Source organism: Colius striatus, chromosome 1 (genome assembly GCF_028858725.1).
Source record: "Colius striatus isolate bColStr4 chromosome 1, bColStr4.1.hap1, whole genome shotgun sequence".
NCBI lineage: Eukaryota > Metazoa > Chordata > Aves > Coliiformes > Coliidae > Colius > Colius striatus.
The window spans coordinates 74,229,453-74,250,483 of NC_084759.1; the positions used below are offsets into that span (position 1 = coordinate 74,229,453).

Consider the following 21,031-nt stretch of genomic DNA (forward strand, 5'->3'; position numbering starts at 1 on the left):
GGGGGGCGTGGGGGTGTTGAAGCACAACAATACTGAAAATAACGTGTGGAAGCGGGTGGCGGGAGTTACCTGAGGGCACCCCGAGGTGGGGGCGTTGGTGGCGCCGGGGACACCCGCCGCGCCTGAAGTTGCACGTCCCTTGAGTGTGTGTAGGGGTGCCCGGGACCTAGGTGGAGGAGGGCGAAGCAGATTTGCCCCGTACCCCGGTTCCCCTCACCCCGCCGGCCTCCGCCGCTTGCCCCTCGGTGCCCCCTCCCCCGCCCTTACCCGGTGCTGTCGCCCGCCCTCCTTCCCGTCCCTCCCGCCCGGCGGTGGTGCTGGTGGTGGCGGCGGCGGGCCCCGGGTGCGGCCGGCTCCCCTCAGCCAGCGCTGCTCCCGCCGCCGCCGCGCGCCCGCACCGGGCCCGCCACCCGCCACCCGCCCCCCGCCGGCGGAGCCGCGCCGCGCCGAGCGGCGGCACCTCCTAACCGCCATTCCGCCCCAAAACTTTCCGTTTTCCCCTTCCCACTCTCCGGGACTTCCTTGTGCTGCCTGTGCGCGCGGAGGGGGAGGAGGAGGCGTGTGCGGCGGCGGCGGCGGCGAGGGGGGATTTACAGTCTCCTCGCAGGCTGGCCGGGACCCCGGGGGAAGAGGAGTTGCACCATGCGCGGCAAGTGAGGGAAAGTCTCCGCCAGCGCCGCCCGCAGAAGTTGAGGCTTTCCCCCGCCGCCCGCGGGAGCTGTGCCTTTAACGCCCGCTGAGCGAGGTGAGTTTCCGAGGCGGATTATTCATCCTGGGGACCCTTTTTTTTTTTTTTTTTTTCCCTTCCTCCTTTTGCTCCTCTCTCTTCGACGCGCCAAGGTGACAAACGTCCTTTCCCAGCGCAGCCCCTGAGCCTGGGGCCGGGCCCCGCCGCCCCCCGGCGTCCCCTCTGCAGCTTGCCCTGGCTCGGCGGGCTGACCCGCCCGAGCTGGGGGGGAGAGGTTGCCGCTCAGCCGTTTCTTGTTCAGACGAAGTTATTTGAACCTGGGGGCTTGGGGGGCTGTTACAAGGTTTTATATTTTTTTGCGGGAGCGCTGGGCCGAGGCGATGCGTGTGGGGCTGCTGTCTCGAGTATGCTTTCATCTGCCCCCGAGCAGACCGACCCCCGGGGCCTGGGGGAGGGGGGGTCAGTTTCTGGAGCGCCTCCCTGATTCTGAGATAGTATTATAATACATTTTTTCCTTAAAAAAATATATATATAATGCTAGGAGTGTGTGGGGTGGAGAATGCGAGGTATTCACACTCAAGTGTGGAGTTTGCAGAGCCCGGGTGGGGGAGGGGATCCCATTCATCGCCAGGGCTTGAATCAGCAGCGGGCGGAGGGGCTGATCGCTCCTGTACATCGAAGTTTACTTCCAAGTAGGTAAACAAGTTACCCCCTCCCGCTCGCCCCCATCTCTCCTCCATTTCCCCCTACCCTCGGACCGGTGATGTACACTGCTGCCAGCCTCGCTCCCGGCGCCGGGGGCCGATGGAGGGGCGGCGGTGCGGTCGGGGGATCCCCTCTGGGGGCTGGGGTGCCGGCGGAAGGGCGGGGCGGTGCGGGGCTGCGGACCTGTTGCACACCCGTTTGCTGCAGGCCGGCGGCCTATGCGGGGGGATCCGGGGCCGGCGCGGAGCTCGGGGTGCAGCCACCCGCAGGGCGGGAAGCTGGTGGGCACATTTCCCTTCCTCCTTCCCTCCCTCCCTCCGTCGCTGTCATCTCGCCGAGCCCATTCCCCATTTTGTGGTGGTGGTTGAATCTCAGCGGTCGGTCCTGGTATTTGGGTTCGGTGCGGTGCGCGGCTAAGTATCGGTGTGGTGTGATGTAAAGTGAATGACCCTTGACCTATTTAATTATATGTTGTTGGGTTTTCGAGCAGACATCCTGCACGGCGCAGAAAGGGGGAAAAAACACAAAGCCACACCCTAAAAGTTAGGCTTGCATATTAATTTTTCCAAGTCGGCATTTGGACCGAATAAAAGCTTTCTTATATGTTGTCTGAACATGCCTCATGCTGTTCTCCAGGAGGGTTTATACAGCGTTGACGGGCAAGTCTTCAAGTGTAGATATGCTTGTGTGCCGGTGGGGGAGGGGAAGCGGCGGCCTCTTTGGTGGAGCTCACCGAGTGTGTCACGAAAGAAAGAGAATATTGCAGCATAATGTTGCAGAAAACTGAAATGTTGAAAAGAGTGCTCCTCAAGTGATGATTTGAATAAAATGGAGTGTAAAATTAAAATTTCAAGACTGGTATTTTAGGCTAACAGTATGAAAACAAATATATTGTGCCAGAGGGAAATCTGATTGCAGGTAATAAATACAGGGTCTTTACTCGTGACAAATACAGTGCCATATCTTTCTTCCTTAGCCCATTTATTAGTGGTCCTTTAACTGAGACTACTCATGTGGTGTATACAAGATTTAACATAATACATGTTACTTACCATGTGCACATGCTGGATTTAGGCCTCTTCCTGTCCTGCAGTCAGTGTGCTGTCATATATGGAGACACGGGGCATGTTTTGAAGTAAATATATTCATTCAGTGATAGCAGATGTTGTTGGCAAGAGAGCAGGATTGTCCTACGGTGTTTTGGCATTGGTTTGTTCTTTTTAAACAACTGAAGATAATAATTGCAACATCTCAACGACAGTGATAGTAAAAAAAGGGGAGTTTTCCCATAAGAAGGTTCGTAGAGGGGGTGGGAGTAAAAAGGAAGGCAAGAGGGGGAGGATGCTATCACATTAAACATACGTTAAGCCTTTCTTGATCTACATGCAAGAATGATAAAAACAGTGGAGATAGAGCAGAGCTGCTTTGGTTGTCTCAGTTTAACACTTTCAGTGAACTAAGCAACAACCAAGGTTGTTTTTTCTCCCCCTAAGATGAAAAAGTGTGTTTTAGAAGCAAAGAGGATTAGGAATTACACATACCTGTAAACACTAAACACTGACAGCTACACAACTATCCAAGTCTTACGGGACAAAAAAACCCCACCAACCTTCTGCAGATAAGTTGTCATCTGAATACATCCTCTGCCACCACTCGATTAAGTAAGGTAACTCCAATGTCCTTTGCCATGGCATTGCTGTGAGTTATGGTACTTGTTCTTCTTTTCAATGGGTGGCAAGTATCCTCCACAGTAAGAGTGCCGAAAGGGGGGACGTGTCTGTGCTTGGAATTGTCAAGCTTCTGCTCCACCAGTTTGCCCAGATTTGATCCCGTCTTTGATTTACAGATAGGCTTTTCCCATTCCTGTGATGACAGGGTCAAAAGTAGACCTGTTGTCCACTTGATATGTCTAACGTGTGATCCCCTCCTGGAAGAATTTCCTGAATGGAGACTCCTCTGGCAGCGGCAGTCATTGAGGTCCCATATCCCTGAGCTTTGGAAGGAGTGGAGGAGAATGTCCTTCAGCACGGATGGGGTGTTGTTTCTTGTGAGCTGAGATAAGGCAGCACTCAGGTTTTAGTGGTGTGCTGAATAGTGTTCATTGTGGAGATGAGGATGGAAAACCCATCCTAGGGCTTTAGCCTGGTTATTGCTGTAGATAGTAGATGTGTGATTGCTTTGGTGCCACTAGCTTTTGCTATTTTCCACTAGAGTTGCGTGCTAGAATTCATGCTGTTGTCAGTATTGAACTGATGTTGGTTAGATTTTAGTAGTGCCAAGGGGCCCCACGTTCAAATCGGGGCCATTTGGGGAGTATTGTAGACAATGGTTCTTGCCCTGGAAAGGTTGTAATGTGAGTAAGTGAGGGAGACAAAAAGCCAGGAGAGTAAATGGTGGAAAAAACTGACTCAGGGGAACAGCAGCTGATTGTAGGGCCTTATCTGGGGGACAACAGTGTGACCTCACTGGTAGGAGAGAGGAGTGTTGTTAACACCTGGCAGCCCTGCTTCCGATAAATTAGGCTGCTCTATGCAAAGAGGGTGTGGGGCATACCTTGGCCTTTGCAACATGCAGTTCTCTTCACTCTGCATTCTCTTTGCTCTTGCTCTTTTAATTCCCAGTATTTTAGATTATGTACACTATCCTGCCTATAAAACAATCAAAATTTTGTAGCTCTTGAAGGCACATTATTTTTTTTTTATTTTTTTTTTACTCTTCATTACGAGGCAAGATGGAAGTAATTTTGTAAACTCTTTTTCAGTTGCTAAATTAAACTCCATTCCCTCTCCCCCTCCCTCATCTTGCCTATTTTTAGTTAGGAGGAAATAGCTGACCTCTTTACAGCAAGAACCGAGACCCCCTGGGTGCCATTTATAGGTTTCTACCAAATGGCCTACTTGGACAAGTTGGTTAAAATTAAACAAAAACATTGGAACTGTGGCTCTACATAGGAATAGAAGCCTTCCTGTCAGTACAAAATCTGTCATTTTTATGATGCTGAAACAAACATCCAAAGGTGAAAAATGGAGTTCAAGTTATTTTTTCTTTTCTTTTGTAGGCAAGAGAAGATTTTAAAAGCTTTTTATTAGTTTTCTTGTTTTGGTGTTTGCTTTTTTTTTCTTTTGCTGGCAGTCTGGTCTTTAATATAGTGGTATTTCGTTTAAGAATGACTGACAGTATTTTTTTTTTTTTTACAAAGACAAGAAGCCCCCCAAAGTTGTGACTATTTAAAACCTAGGGGTAATCAAAGAATGTTCAGTCTCATAAGGAAAAGTCACTGTTTCTTACCAGTTTTCTTCTTGTGTAGAGATCTTATCCTGAATGAAGATTTATAAATAAATGATGGTTACTAATGTTTAGTAATTCCATAGAAATATAAAATTTAGGTAGCTTCACTGAAAGCGAGTTTAGCTGTGGATACATGGCTGGTTTTGAAGACGAAGGAGCACAGTTAACTTGCATTGCTTCTCTTGCGCATATTGTATTTAGTTTAAGTGATATTAATGCCTCAAAAATATTGGATTCTAGCAGCAGGTATTGGATGTCTTCATTTGTAGTTTGAGGAGAGAAATGCATACAGGTGTACATACAGTCTGTATTTTGCCTCTGGTTTTCTCTCCAGGTCCCAGACACCAGTCTCTTTTTTTAGTCTGCGTTTCTACTGTGACTTCAGTAGGAAAAGAGGCTTGGGGTTAGGAGCATCAGATAATTTGGCTTCCGCTTTTATAATCTTGATGACTTTATGCAATAAAAGGGGCATCACAGTGTTTAACTCCATTTCTTGACCTTCTCTGTTGGTAGTATGGACAATCAATATGTCTGCTTATCCTATTTAAATTGGAGTGTGTGTAAAGATTCATAATTTTATGTGAAGTTATAATGGAATTTTATGCAAAGAACTCTATAGTATCCATGCAGTACAAAATCATGACAGTAGTACTGTGGTATGAAGAAGTATTTATTTTAATATTTTAACTAAGCATGTTGCATGAATACATTTTGTCTTGGGTGTTGAATCTTTCTCGTTTCCTATGAGGAGTTACTTGGTACGCAAAACGTGTGGACAAAGCAGTGCCTCTTGATGCTTAGATGACGTGACTTGTGGCCTATTTATGAACAGACAAGTAGCACTAGTAATCTGTAGTAATTGTATATATATAAACTCATCAAAATACTTTTGTCTAATTAAATGCTGAGTTTTGTTGACTCTTTGCCATTAGAGAGTGAAACAAGGCTTTGTAAAAAGCAGTGATGTCCATTAGTATGTAACAGTTGCTTTATACATCATGCCACTGCCATTCAAAACATGATTGTGTTTCCTGACCTAAATTTCATTTAAGCGCCTAAATTTTATTTCCAGTTTAATGTAGTGGGTTTAGAATGCATTTTGTTATGAAAAAATAATAATTTTATTAGGTGAAAAGATGTGGTGACGTAAATGACAGGTTTGATTTTTTTTTCCCTATTGAAACACAACTTTCCCATACCTGCCATAAATTATTGATGGAGCAAAGAAGCAATGTTTTTCCCTTAGGCATTCAGAATACTTGGAAAATATTCTTTGACGTTATCTTCAACAAAACAAAGAGAATTTTCTTTCAGTGGATAGATTCCCTTCGTCATTTTGCAGAATAATGCATTTGTTCCTGCTCGAAGGCAGCAGACTGCATTGGTTGTACAACTTTGGCTTCTGCCGTATTTCGCTCTGTAGCACTGTCAGCTCTTCACTGTCAGCCACGCCACTGAACTCTGCAGAAGATTCTCTGTAGTTCAAGAGTGCAGGCAACTATTTACGATTTATATTTCTGAGCAGAATAATCCTGTTGAAATAGCACCGCTGAAAGGAGGCTTTGGGGTTGTTACGATTAACATGTATATCGCTGCTGTTATATTTCATGCTTAGAAGTGTCCACTGATGAGTTTGTGCCAATTTGAACACAACCCAGTAGCCTACAGCAAAACCACTGAGAAGACATTCTTCTGGAGGAGCTGACCTTCAGAGTGTACAGTTAATACATTCATAAGGCTTTTACAAGGTGGAGTAAAGATAGAGAATTATTGCAAATCCGTCTTCTATGTTGGTAACTTACAATTAGGAATTGTCACAACCATGTGATGGCTTCAGCACCATTCAGTGGCTGCAGGTTGGTGACTGTCTGCGCCAATAAGTTTAGTCTAGTTGCTACTGGCAGAGGACATATGTGCATCCAGAAACCTGTTAGCATTAAGACCTCTGTTAGCACATAGTCTCTGTTAAGGTTGTTAACCAGTAATCAGTTTCACAAATACTGTTTCAAATGAACTACATTGACTGTCATGAGTCCGGGTCCGTACGTGTGCACATGGTCCATATGTATATACTCACACATATGTAGTGTTGAGGTGGTTGTGTGACCACCTTTGGAGAAAAAAGGAGTCACCATGAGGTTGGAGAACAGTGCTGGAGTGTGATGAATAGGCTCCCAAACCCTGAACTAAGATGTGCTCAGGTTTCAGGCTTCAGAAAGCAGCACCTGGGGTGGTACAGAACCAGTGAAATGGCTGGATGTCTGGTTTTGAAAGAAGACAGAGGTGCAGCATCCTTTAATTACATGCTTGGCTGAAATGTTGCAGGCTTGTGAGTGGATGGATACAGTGCTTGTATGTCTGATTGGGCATGGCAAGACCAGGAGGTGGCAAGTGGGGTACTGTATGTGGCTGAGGGAGGGATGCATTCAAACTTAACATGATAATCTGTTCATTTTTTCCTCCTTCTTAAAAAAAAAATTCTGATCAGTTTTTGGTTGCTATTACAAATATCATTTAAACTCTGATCTCGACAGAGAGATGGAGGCAAAATTTCCCTCATCGTGAGTGTTCTCCACAGCTTTGCTGATGGGGTAGGGCAGAGAATCCAAGCACAGACAGTGCCTGTTAGTATTGTGGGGATTAGTTTCCAAGGATATCTGTCTGGTGCTGTTTACAGTCACAAAACAAACTTAACCCTTCCCATGCCCATTTTCTTGCACACAGGAAGTAGACCTCTAGGAATTGTTTCAGTTACGGAATTGCTTAAAACACACCGAATCTTTTCTGGTTTTTTTTCAGAACATATTTTTAATGCTGCCAGTTATAGACATTCAACTCCCTTTCATTGTAGTTTAGCTTGACTGCTGATTTTTATTTTTTTTTTTTTTACTTTTTGGATTGAGTGTTGTGCTCCTTTAATGTAAACACTTACATAGTCGATATAGTTTATTTTTTAATTTGTTGACTTCTAAACTAAAATACTGTAATCTAGAAGGCACAGATAAAAGGCAGGTCTAAGGATTATTCTGATGAGGAACACATCTTCCTATCTTAGGATTCAAAAATGAAAGTAAAGAAGTAGGTACCTTTTTAATAACATGTCATGGTGTTCACAAGACAGGTTTTGTGGTGTTCTCTGAAAAGTATTCAAGGTTTCTTTATTTCCATTTTGAACGTTACTCGTTTTTGGTAGTTGATGATGGTATTAATAATGCTAATTTGTAAGCATAGGAATCTAGTTTTATATTAAAAACCCTAAACATGCTTGACTCTGATACTTCTGCTTGTGTCAAAAAGTATCTTACATAATTTAAATGAACCAATTAGTTTAAAAGTAGTGCATGACAGTGTATTGTAAAAATTTATCCAGCTTCATTCTCTCAGGATTCTATGTGCTTGGAAAAAAACATAGGGCAAGCTGGAAGAGTGTCCCTAAGTACAATATTAGAGTGGAAGGAAAGAACCTATTTATTATATACAGCTCAAATTTAATAAAGCATTAATATAATTATTACTCTCACTGCTGATGAATTAAACCGAGTTTTCTGGGAGACTATTGTCATGTCTTTACTACCTACTCTGGTAATGCTGGGTAAAGTTTAGGTCAAAAATAGAGTGTACCTTAGGCCTTGACAGGCAGTTTAAAAGAAGGAAGAAGAAAAGTGGGACTAGGTTACCTCAAAAGCTGGGCTACATTGGTTTTAACTTGCTGACCATCAAGTAGGTGACAACAATTTTTTACACATTTTCTGAAGTGATTTTTTTTTGTTTTGCTTTTTTTTTCTTGCCTAAGATGGCATACCTTCGAAACACTTCTGTGCATTTCTTCAGTTTTATGGTGGTAGTATTATGTGGTATGTGAGTACTTTCTAATATATTGCTGTTATTTTGTGGTTACAGCAATGGCTTTTTGTATATGTCTATCTTTCTGATGTTTTGTATGCTTGTATGCATATGTCCACACAGCTGGATTAATGTTTATTTTTTAAATGAAATTTTGCTTAAGGTAAACAGTGTATTCTTCATGGTATCTATTACATTCCCAACAAGGTAAGTTCTGTCTTAAGAAACCCATTTAAAGCATGGAAGGGTTCTATGTTCTCTAATGGCAACAATATTAAATGTAATTAGACATTGTCCGTGAATGATGGCTTTGTTGATAAGGTGTGTTGTGCATAGCAGGTGTTTATGTACACGGAGTCTACTGTGAAAGAAATAAATTTATTTTCCTCTTACTAAAAATATCTAGTGACCTGTATCCTGTACATATTTTAGAAGTGTTTGGATAATTACAGGGAATTAATTGTGTACTTGGTTGTTTGCTCCTGCCTTCATATTGACATAAGATTATTTTGAAGTACAACGTCTTTCTGTATTTTTTTTTAAGTAAATATGATTATGTATCTACTAAAAGAGAAGCATCTGTCCCTTAACACCTTTACAATGCAATTGATAGGATATTCACTTCTACTTATAGTGGAATGTAAATGATTTATTTGCCTACCATCTCACAGAACTACTGTGAAAATGTTGTTAATGACTGGTTTCGAACAATTTTAAAGCTCAGGACACGTTGCCAATTTATTTACTACTTACTGAATTGCAAATTACTTACTAAAGTACCATCCTATTTTCCATCAAATTAAAAAATAGGATAACAAAATAATAAAGGAAATTTTAAAACAAAGTTTTGTCTCCCTTTTGGTGGTGTTTAGAGTCAGAAGTAATGGTTAATCTTCTATTAATCTCTAAGTTAGGATTTTGTCGAGTTTAGACTATTAGATTGCCTCTTAACAAGCCTCTGCTGGGTTTTTCCAACCTTTTTGTGATCACTTTTCAACTTTTTTTATTTAAACTCACCCCCTATCCTCCACCACCTAATTAAAACTATTGGAGATTCCAGTGAAGTTTCAAAGATTTAATTGTGTTGGGTATTTTCTGTGTTTCATAGTGTAATGCCAGCAAGGACAGAGTTGATAATGAATTTGTGTATTGAGCATTCAACAAATCCTGTTACAGCTATGACCTGTATTGCAAAAACATACTTGACATGTGCATGAGACTTCTGGGATCAGTCAGCACAGATTCTTTATTGATAAACAGTTCTGAGCCTTTTTTAAAGTGATCGATGACATGCATGATCTTAGCTTTAATCCTGACAGTGTTGTTGTAATGAAACGGAGATTGCGATGTCTGTCCCCTCTCTCATAGCCAACATAACCAACCTTTTTTTATATCACGTAACTTCCATGATCTATTTTGAATGCCATTCTTATCTGAGTCCTCACAGTCTTCTTTGAAGTTTCTGTAGCTGGCAAATACAAAGTTGAGATTTAGAGTTCTGTTTCTTTTAAAATGTGCAGAAGCTGCAGTGGCTATGTTGAAATTTACTGGGACTTAATATTTTGCAATATACAGTGTAAGACTTAGCTTAGATGGATGGTTAGAACCTGTGACTTTTTTCAGTCAAGTGCCCGTAGTTTTTCAGGCCAGCCTGTATCAAAAGATCTAAGAAACTCTAGCAGCAGCTACCCATGAAGCAAATGACATGCAGTGGCAGGAGGCTGTTGTTGTTGCCGCCTGTCTAGATCATGTATAGTCTCAAGACTCTTCTGCCAACTGTGGCCTATCGTAAAACAAGCCCAAGGCATAATGTCCAATGCTCACCTTTGATGGTTAGGAGTACTGTACTGTCTGTGGAGACCACATGCCAGCCTTCCCATGTAGTGATAGGCATACCTATGTCTTCTACATTGTCTGGAAAGTCGAGCTAATCCCTTCTGCTATGAATCTCAGCGGTCTGGCTCTTGTTGCCCTGTACAGGCCACAGCACCAAGACTATCTCAGCAGAGCTAATGCCAGCTGAGCAAAGCCTTCTGCAGGTACCAGGCCTGCAGCTGGCTTGGCTGACACACGGGAGGCTCAATTGGAAGGCACAAGTCTGACTGCAGAGAGCAATCCTTCGTCCTTGTTAGATGCTGGCCGTAGAAGTAAGTATGAAGGTTTCACTGCTCCTAAAAGCAAAAAAACCCACTGTAGAATCGGTATGTCTGTGGAATGGTGACATGGTATGCATGATTTCTTTTATTTTACTGTTTTTCTCTGGGGTATTGGCTCTATGTTTGTCAACAGTAGATAGGGAAAATTGAGAGGGAGCATTAAGTTTATTTTTCTAACCTTAGTAATTATTTTGACTGAAACTTCTTTTATTTGATGACTCAAACATACTTTAAATTAGTTGGTTTACATTGATGCAAACTTATTTATGCTGTTAGTGTTGTATTAATTGTTATTTTTGTCTTTGGAAGTATATACTGTTATTTCTCTGGTGTCTCAAGTGAAGTGAATGTCTGCCAACCTACATGCTAACGTATGTGAGAAAGTACGCCCTGTGGCCTGAAACATCATGTATGTATTTGCCAATTGCCTCAGTCTTTTTATTTCTGTTTGTATGCATTGCGTTTGGTTAGGTTGAATTTATTATTGATTTTGACTGTTTGCAAATATTCTACTGACAGACCGTTTGCTTGTGTCTCCTTTGAGCCAGCATTTTACTCTCATTAGTCTATGGATGTGTTCTTTTGAATGTTAGCCAAATGCATTCATAAAACTGGTAAAATTAAAAGAAAGACAAGTATGAGAGCTATGTGACCTATTATTTGTAAACAACATTATGAAACCGCCTTTCAGTGTTTGACTATAATTCTTTTTTCAAGTTTTTCCTTCTTATTCTCTCTGGTTTTCAGAGCTTCCCATCAAACAACAGCCATTTTTGGTACATCTTGTTTAGGTTTTTTTGTAGACTGAAGCTACTAAGTAAATCATAGCAACAATATTTACCAGCTCTCTAATTCTGTAGTTTCAAATTGTGTCTTGCAACCTGCTAGGGGGTACACAGACTATTTTTGGAGGTCTGTGGGGAAAAAGAAAAAAACCCAAAATGCAGTCTACTGTCGTTCTGCTTGGATTCACTGTACAAGGTATTTTTATAGGTCTACAAATTTAAAGAGATTAAAACTCACTGATCTAATTATATTGCAAACTTTTAAAGGATGAGATATCTATTTTTATGACTTACTGTTTTTGCATGTATACGTTGTTATGCAAGTAATAATCTTTATTTTCACAGAAGGTAATTGATACCGATGTTAAATTTTGGCACCAATTTTGTTATATTGCGTAGATTTTAATGAAAATAAGCCTTCTCTTTTGAAGGGCTGTGATCAGTATTTCCTGATAAAACACTGACTGATCCTTAGTTGCACAAAAATAATCTAGAGAGGAGTACTTGGATACCCTTAATTTGTGTTTTTCAGGTCTGTCACATAGCAAGCCTGCTCAACTGATTTTTATTTTTTAGGGAGTCTTATGCAGTACTGGTTTTGTTTTAGACTCCAGCTTTGTATATGGTACTGTCACATTTCAGTAAATCAAAATTCTTGCATCTTAAAACATCAGGGATTTTGTTACTTCATGTTACTACTTTCCTCTGCTTGAGAGCAGCACTTCTTGCTAATGTTAGGAAGGGTTAGGTAGAGGAGGTTTGTATGGTGAGAGTGGGGGTGGGAAGTAAAACAGTCTCTGGCTGTTTACACATTCCAGGCAACCATAGATCTGCTCTCTTTGAGAACTGAAATATTTTCCTTTTCACTATCAGTCTTGCAGATCTTGGGTATTTGGGCATACTGCCAATAAAAATAAATAGTAAAGTGTTAATCTCTCAGATTGAAATGTAATAAACTGATTTTACCTTCTTATGTGTGTGCATAAGAATAGAGATTTAACAGCACTTCATAATTAGAGTATGACATTTTTAGAAATACTGAAAATTATGACTACTGCTATACTTTCCTCAAGAATTGCCTATAAAAGGACAAAGTAAATTTTACTCCTTCCTTCTTGCTAGTTTATTCCAAAGGGGAAATCACATAATCCAAATATTTTTGCTAACTAGATTTTCTCTTTTCAACAATGATAACCTTTGGCTCAAGGAACTGATGAGGAGTCCCTCTTTCTGATTTCCATGTAATGCATGTATGTTCATACATTTTTTCATTTATTTAGAAGTGGGTTTAGTCTATTCTGTAGTCTTTCATTTGATTATTCTGGTTTCCAGCAGTTAGGTTTCAGAGTTCCGATGAAATCAGACACACAAAGCCATCCACCTGCATGTCTTTTTTTTTTTTTTAAGTATTGGAAATTATTTCCTGCAGCTTGCACTAAAATACAGACTGAGCAGGCAGGCAGATGAATAATAATTTCTTCCAGGTTCTGCATAATGCAATGAACAGACCTTCTGTTTGTTATTATTTACTGTCAATGTTTGTATACATGTGATTCCCTTTCCCAAAGCTTGCTTTCTTGGGTTTCTTATGGCTACGTGCTATGTGTACCATTATAGGTTTTTTCCCAAGTGGTGCAGTAATGGCACTTTGTCACTCCAGCAACTTCCTTTGTCACTGGGACTTGACATGGCTCAGTTTCTTATTGTTCTGCTTTCTAAACAAAATTTGTTGCCCTCCAGAAATATTAGTGTATAATTCTGACACAAAAAATCCAAGACAGTCCTACTGAGATGACAGCTGTTACTTTCAGTCTTAAGACCATCCTAGCCCATGCAATGCAAAAGGTAATTCAGACCATGCTGTTTATTTTTTTTTTTTTAAAGGCAGTTAATTGCTTAAAATTTTCTTGCATAGCTGTGACTCTCATCTAATTGGCGTTTAGAGGCATTAAACTACTTTTGGAAAAGCTGTAGTCCACTTCAGCTAGACCACCAGCAACTTGGATAAACACGTGGTAATAGGTCTCTCTTGACTACATTTTAGGAATAAAATAGTGCTCTTGTCATGTAGCAACCTGTATCTAAAGCCAGAAGTTGTTTGAGGTTGCTGTCAGGCAAGAGCAGACTCTTGAGTTTCACCTAGGTGGAAGTAAAACACTAAGGTTGCCTGTACCTCATTATTTCTGTGCATTTATGACAGATACTCAAGACTGTTTGTATACTGGCTATGGCCCATGCTGATTATGTTAATAAGTGGTGTCTCTAGCGTGTATACTAGCTGACTGTTCTAAGAAGCCAACATTTTTGAACCTAGATATCTAAATAAGAATCTTTGGGTAGGTATACGTCCAATTGAAATTGAGGAACTACTGACTGCTTAGTGCCTGGATAAGTAATTAGTCTTAATACAGGGGTGCATCATAACATTCTGACAACAGAGACCACCTCCATCTTTTTTCTTCCAAGTTAAATAAAGTAGTATCTTAAAATGTGTTTTAAAGAAAAAGTTCCTACCAAGTGACTACTGCCAGTCTGTATCTAGATGGGGTTTTTCCCATCGTCATATTTTTCTCTAAAGGGAAAAATTTGGTCCTAACCAGCTCCTAGCATTTAGAATACAAATGACTGTCGGGTTGGTGTATGATTTGTATTGAAGTTAGGAGGTCTGTACTGTGAATTGGTAACAAATTTGTTTCCCATATGTATTTAGTTCTGTTTAATGCAACATTTGGTAGTGGGAAGATGTACTATTATTGTAGCCGTTGTCTGATTTAGTATTTATTGCAAATATTTCCTACCTTAAGAAACACGAAAACATCTTTTGTGTTTGAGCTGGAAACCTTGCTCTTTCATAAACAAAACCCCTAAAGAAACAAGAATATGAGGTACAGTGATCTAATGCAAAAAAACACCAAATGCTTCTTGAAATTAAACAGATTTACGTATCACGCTTGTGTGTGAATCATATCAAATGATGAACTTTGCTATGTAAGAATTATATGCAAATCGCCCAGGTTTGCAGATCAGTTTTCTTATTTTTTTTGTTCTCAGTAGCTTAGAGATAATGACAAGCTCAGTGGAAGATACTTGTTAAAAGAAACTTGATGTGCAGAACAAAATGCTGATCTGTTCCTGTCCACAGAGGAATTCAGGACTGCTAAAATAGTGGCTTAGACTTCCTTCTGCTTTCTTTCTGTTTTTGTTTAGGTTGAGAATGTGGGCCTCTATGAAGGATATTCTAGGCTGCTCAAATATTGACAATCCATTTGAAGCTACAGAAACTACGAAATTAATATTTTAATGTACATTAAAAGTTTTGATTATCATCTTTTTTGCTAGGAACAAGTGTCTTTGACAGCCACTCACAATGTAACAAATATGCGTTGTTGATGTAACAGAAGTCTGGGGTACATTGTTGAACACTGCAGATGTGACATAGTTACTTTCTTTAGAATTGTTAATTAGTGTTCATTATTTTTTGTTTCACAAAATTTCCTATGAATCTTAGTTATGAATGTGGCTGATCCAGTAAAAAAAAGGGAACCGTTGGGGCCTGTCAATGGAGCATGCAACTTGTGATGAAAAGAAGCCATTTTCGTACTGGATTTATTTCTTCAACCTCAGCCAATCAATGAGCAGTACGTGTATTTACATAGTTGTACCAGCATCTAGCTTTCTATCTTTATGGATCTCTGTTCAAATTAGGAAGGAAGCCCACCTTCCCAGAATATGGGAAAATGTAAAGACAGTTTGTAGTCAAGCTACAAGAATCATGCTACTGTTTCGATAGGTCTTTCATAGTTAATAAGCTACAGAAAATGCGTATAATTTGGTCGTTGGTAGAGGAGCACCTCACCCAACTGACAGATTTTTGTTAGTCTTTTGCAAATGCTCTGTCAGAAAGGTTTCTCTCACGATTGGTTTCACAGTTTTTGAACCTGACAGTTTCAAAGCCTATTCTAGGCTTGTCTGTTTCCTGTGAAGAGTGATGTTTAGTGAGGTGTTTGTGTATGCCACATCATGCTGGTGAGAAATAAATTGTGTTTTGATCCTGCAGATCTTACTTCACTTATTAGATTTTATATTCCTTTGGGGCCAGGGGGAAGGGTGAGGGAGCAAGAGAGAGAAAAGCAAACAACAGTACTGATATGGTGCAATTTTATTGGCGAGAGGGACACACATAGCAGCTTTGCCTCAGGTTTGATTTTCTCAGGTGTTCTTATCAGTGGTAGGTCTGGTAGCAAAATAGTAGCTTAAAAGGATTGTGATCTCATGGAAGGTAAGCATTTACTCAGCATCAGTTTTCAGCATTCCTCTGAATCAAACAAATCAACAAATGAAAGTAAACCAAAGCAAAAAAAATCACAACCAAACTACCAACTCCTCCCTCACCAAACCAAAATTAAGCAAATGACAGACTTGATAACTGAGCACTGAGGATTGTCTTAGGATGTAGGTGCTTACATTCTGAATTGATTCTCAGTTGTCAACTTGATGTGTGTGGGAGGTAAAGTGAACTTTTCATGAAAAACATTCTCATAAAGAACAGTTGCTATTCCCGGTTCTTTTGGTACACTTATATGTATGTTTGGTTAGAAGGGAAATGACATATTAATTTTTTCAAGTCTTCTAAATCAAAGAATTGCCTCACTTTTTTCAAGTAACATTTCATTAGATCATATCCAGTTCTTTGACTACTGGAAAAATTTAGTAACTTTCCAAGTAAACACAGTTTTTGTATTTTACAAACTGTAATTTTGTCATTATAATTGCAAGCATTTTAATTAAAATGGTGATTATAAAAAGATTATTTATATAAAGGACTTGATTATGCCTGATGATACAAGAACAAAATTAGGCCAGAATTTTTATGTACTCCATCATGCTTCCTGATGTAGATATGTATGCCTTTCTTCCAGTTGTTTCTGTAATAGTTTGTAGACTGTTTCAGGTGTGGTATGATTGCTGGTATTGTACAGGTTGACACTGATCTAAAAAAGAGCTGTGTTTTGAGGCAAGAAATGATCTTTTGGCAGTTGACAAAATAACTCTTTTCTCCTTAAAACCCCAGTGTAGACGTAAACTTAATTGCTAGTTTATAGTCTCTAAGAATTTACTTTCTGGAGTAGAAATGTTTTAAAATCCATCTTCTGCTTTGTAGATTTGTAGATATTTGGTTGCTTGCTTGCTTACTTTTATTTTCCTTGGGTTCTGTTTCTCTCTCGAGTATATTTATTACCATTATCTTTATGATATGTTATTGTATTTTAATTTTAATTACTAAACTCTTAACCCAAGAATTCTACTTTTTTTCTCTGATTCTCCTCTCCAGCCCACAAAGAGGGGGAGTGAATGAGCAGCTACATGGTGCTTAGCTGCTGGCCGGTGTAAAACCAAGACAATACAATAACCCAGTAACTAAAACCCTCCAATGGGCAGTGGACAACTAGTTGCTGGGCCTTTTGGTTCATCTTTATGGTTCACGTTTTGTCTTTGTTCATGTACCTCCAATCCCCTCTCAGCTAAGACTGGGTGAAGGGATGTTTGATGCCCGCAGTGCTCTTGAGGAAAAACAAGTCTGTGAGGCTTTGATGTAAATAACATGGCATTTAGTAAGGAGAAAGTTAGCAACTGTGCTAATTGCTCATGAGACATACCCATGTAGAACTGTGCTTTGAAAGTTTCTTTCAAGTAATCTCCATATCTCCAGTCTGAATTTTATATCCGCTAGCAATGCAGACTCATTCTGCAGCTAAAACCAAAACACATGCATATTCCAAACATTGTCTAGTCACAGTTAGTTCCTCCTCTTGTAGTCTTTAGAGAAATTAATGCTCTATTCCTGAGATGAAGGAAGCCCCTCACCAAAGGAATGAAATAAATTATAGGTATATTCAAAGGATGAAGACAGGTGTCGAGATCACTGATAAGACTTTAGTCAGATGAAGGAATCAATTGTAAATGTGCAGTCTAGCTCATCATGTAGGAAAAAGGAAACTCAGGTAGTTCCCAGACTAGTGATGTGTAGACACTTGGGATACTTTTTCTCTCTCCCATTGAACACAGGACTTTCAAAGGCTTTCTGTCTGAGTTAGGCAATAAACTTCATTTAGGGAGCTGTTTTGAGAAACAACGTAGATGTTTTTCATGTTGTTAGGATATATCGTTTACTATATTTTCCAAAATTGCTTTGAGGTCAATCTGTTGGTGTGTGCATTTCATGTATCACCCTGTGCTAGGGTCTGCCAGAAGCCACTTTCACAAGCTGCTGGGCATTGCATTGTCATGGCTGGCTCCTCGCTGCTCATGCATGTTGGTGCACACAAATCTCTTCTGACTTGGATAACACAGCTTCTGGGACAGTGTAACACATTTAGTGGAGCCTTTGTGCCTCTCCCCAAAGAACATGAGGATGAAAACTTTACCATGGGTGTTTACTGTGGCAAAATGCATCTGCCAGGAAAAGTTTTGGGAAGTTGGGGAAGAGGTTAACAGCAACAATATCAGGCAGTGAGGCCAAATTTGCATGGCACAGACATATGGCAGATTAAATATTACTGTCAAATTACTTCTTGTTGGTGGGTGAAGAGGCAGGGCTGGAGGTGTTACATGGAGGAGACAACCATCTCTGTGTGGTAGGGACTGCACAAAGTGCCCTCCTCCTGCTCACCAGCAAGGGCTGTTATTTGGCTGTGGCTGTTGTTTGATGCAATTAGTATTTATTGACTAAGACAACCTTAATAGATTTCATTTATGTACCTTGGTTTTATTGCTGTTTAGACCTCTAAATACCCAGGAGGCTCCTAAAATAACAAAGATACTATTAATTAGAAGCTAAAAGGAATGTAAGCTTTAAAACAATACTTTATTTTCTTTGCTCATCTTTTAATACATGTGTGTATTTAAAACTACACCTTCAGTCTTGGAGTTGCACAACAGCTAAAATGTCTCAACAAGTGAAAGCTGAGGTTACTATTAAGAAATAAATCTATGTAATTTTCTTTTTTTTTCCCTTGCTTTTTTTGTTTATTTTGCATATATGAGACACAGTTGTCACGGTCAGTTTCATTGCAGTCTTCCAAGGTCACTGTTCTTCCCATCCAGTCTGTTGGACATTTTATCCCATATTTTTGAAGTAGTGAGAATAACATGAAATGATTTTCAAATCCATAAAAATGAATGTAATAATTAGGACTGATTTACCCTCTGAAACCCATCTACCCCATTTGTTTGAAGTTGAGCAGATTTCACACTGATGGTATCTCTTAAACTGGGGAAAAAAGGAGAGAGAAAAAAAATAGCAAAAACTAAATGGAAGACCTTGCATCTAAAAGCTTAATGAGTACTAGAATATTTTTCTGCCATTTGTGCAATCAGCAACAAAAGAAAAAGAGCACATTGGACAAGAAGCTAAGGTCTTCTGCTATGACATGAAAATTTATGTGGTTCATTGTACTTTAAAAAGTGTATTTGGTTTTCTGCTAATGAGTGCATGCCAAGTTATTGTTTACCGGTTACCATTCTAGTCCAAATCAGAATCTAAATTGGCAGAACATAAAGGAAATTTCAAGTCAGCTAAATATCATCATCCAGAGCTTCATTTACTGTGTATTTTTGTAACTTCAAAATTGCAATAGATAAAGGAACAGGCACATTAGGATCACCAGCACAATATGATATTAAGTTCAAATAACATGTTTTTGTGGATTCATCCTATTTACGCATTGATTAAAATCTCAGTATTATTACCATAAAAATTAAAAATGCAGTTGTCCATTAAAAACAGAGGGAATACCTGTATGGACTCTTCTGAAACAATGGTTTCTGGACCATTGGCTTGAATTTACTAGTTATGCTTGATCAGTATCCAGCTAACCAGTGAAAGAAACTGGATAGCTAAAGGTGAAGTCCAGATGGCAACAACCATTTCTTGCCCATAGTGAGGAGGCACATGTAAAGCACCATGCTTTTCCCTCGTGAAATGGTCTGACTGGTGGTGTGAAATGTTAAATTATTTAGGTGTTTTGCACAGCTGACAAGTGTAGCTGTTTCACTGTATCTTAACTTTGACTGCCTGAATGTAAGAGTGTGAAAGGTTGAGAAGAAAAAGAAACTGAAATTGTCAGTTTGTGTGCCCTGTGCGCATTGATGGTACGGCTAGAGTAGCTTTTGCATGATACAGCACTTACCAGCAGAAACTTTCCTTGGACAGTAATAATGAGCTTGGGGATCTTGAGTTAGTATGCATTTTTTAAATGTTACTGAGGTTTTCCTAAAAAACATGATTTGTGTGGTTTCATTCAAAAAATTACAGAATAGCTCAAGTTGGATCATCAAATCCAACTTCCTGCTCTTCTCAGAACTATCTAAAACTAGGACTAAGAGTGTTGTCCAGACCCTGAACTCTTGATAGGCTTAGTGTTGTGTCCACTTTGCTGGGGAGCCTGTTCCAGTAACTGACTACTCTCTTGGTGAAGATCATTTTCTTTATGTCCTGTCTGGTATTGTCTCTGTCTATGTCTCCTGTAACAGAACACTTGGCTCTGTTAAACATCAGCCAAGTCTGACAGTGTTAGAAAGCGCTCAAAGATAGGGGATTCCTACAGGCATTGTGAGAATTAGTGGTTGAGGAGATGAAGAAGGCCAAAGTCCTGCAACTCCTTCCTGAGATGGGAAGTATGTAGCTCATGTTTCATTCCTGTGGGGAAGCAATCAACATGGAGTTTGTGCCTACTGACTGTCCAGGCAGTACAAGGCTTAATCCTCAGGGTTATAGCAGAAGTTTGTGCAGCTTTTCTGCAGCTTTGCCATCTTTGATGGGATATCAAAGTGTAAAAAAGCATATTCCTTTAGTTCTGCTCATTATGGAACAACACATTTATTTACGTGGGCTGCAGTCTGCTATGAACTTAATTCAGAGGCAGTTGTAAGCGCCTATTTGCAGAAGGTATATGAACTTACTCTTTTTAAAATATGTGTCTGACTGTAATTGTGAAATGCAGATGAAGTTACAAATCCATAAGCAAACTGACTATTTTAAGCCCATCTAGTCATGTTTCCAGAGATTAGATTTTTACAAATGTCATATTTTTAGATGGATGAAATGAGCATGTAACACATGCTAGAGGTATGAAACAGCTTTGTAAGTTGCGAGTTTAAAGCCTTCTGTTTTCATTTTGATAGTTTGAAATCTAATGGTGTACAATATTTGTCAGGTAGATATATCATTATGGAAATGTAACACAGTTCTAAATGTCTGCAGAATTGCAGTGCTGAGGTGAAGAATCATCAGATAAATTTATTTTTTACCAAGCAACCGGAAAATTTGTAATGGTAATTAAAACTTCTTACACAGTTAATTTCTGTAACACTTGCACAAAGACTTCTTGGTACTATTATGTATGAAAACATAATAGTATACAGTACCTTTGGGATATTGGTGTCTAATGTGCAAGAAAGACTTAAAGATTTCTATCTGGTTTTTAGACCACATTTTCCCTCTGACCCGCAATAAGAATGTGTATTTTCTTTACATTCTTATTTTGTTTGTTTTCTATTGTGCTCCA

General features: G+C 39.9%; 1 protein-coding gene across 5 annotated transcripts in view; it reads left to right on the forward strand.

The window, feature by feature from the left end:
* The first annotated feature begins 418 nt into the window (after window positions 1-418).
* TBL1X (transducin beta like 1 X-linked) overlaps window positions 419-21,031 on the forward strand; it is a 195,831-nt gene continuing 175,218 nt past the window's right edge. For 3 of the 5 annotated variants that reach the window (XM_061998670.1, XM_061998648.1, XM_061998664.1), the window contains exon 1: window positions 420-745. The gene's annotated coding sequence lies outside the window, so the exon portion shown is untranslated. Of the gene's footprint in view, window positions 746-21,031 lie in introns of all 5 variants that reach the window. The other 2 variants (XM_061998678.1, XM_061998688.1) reach the window with 1 other exon arrangement.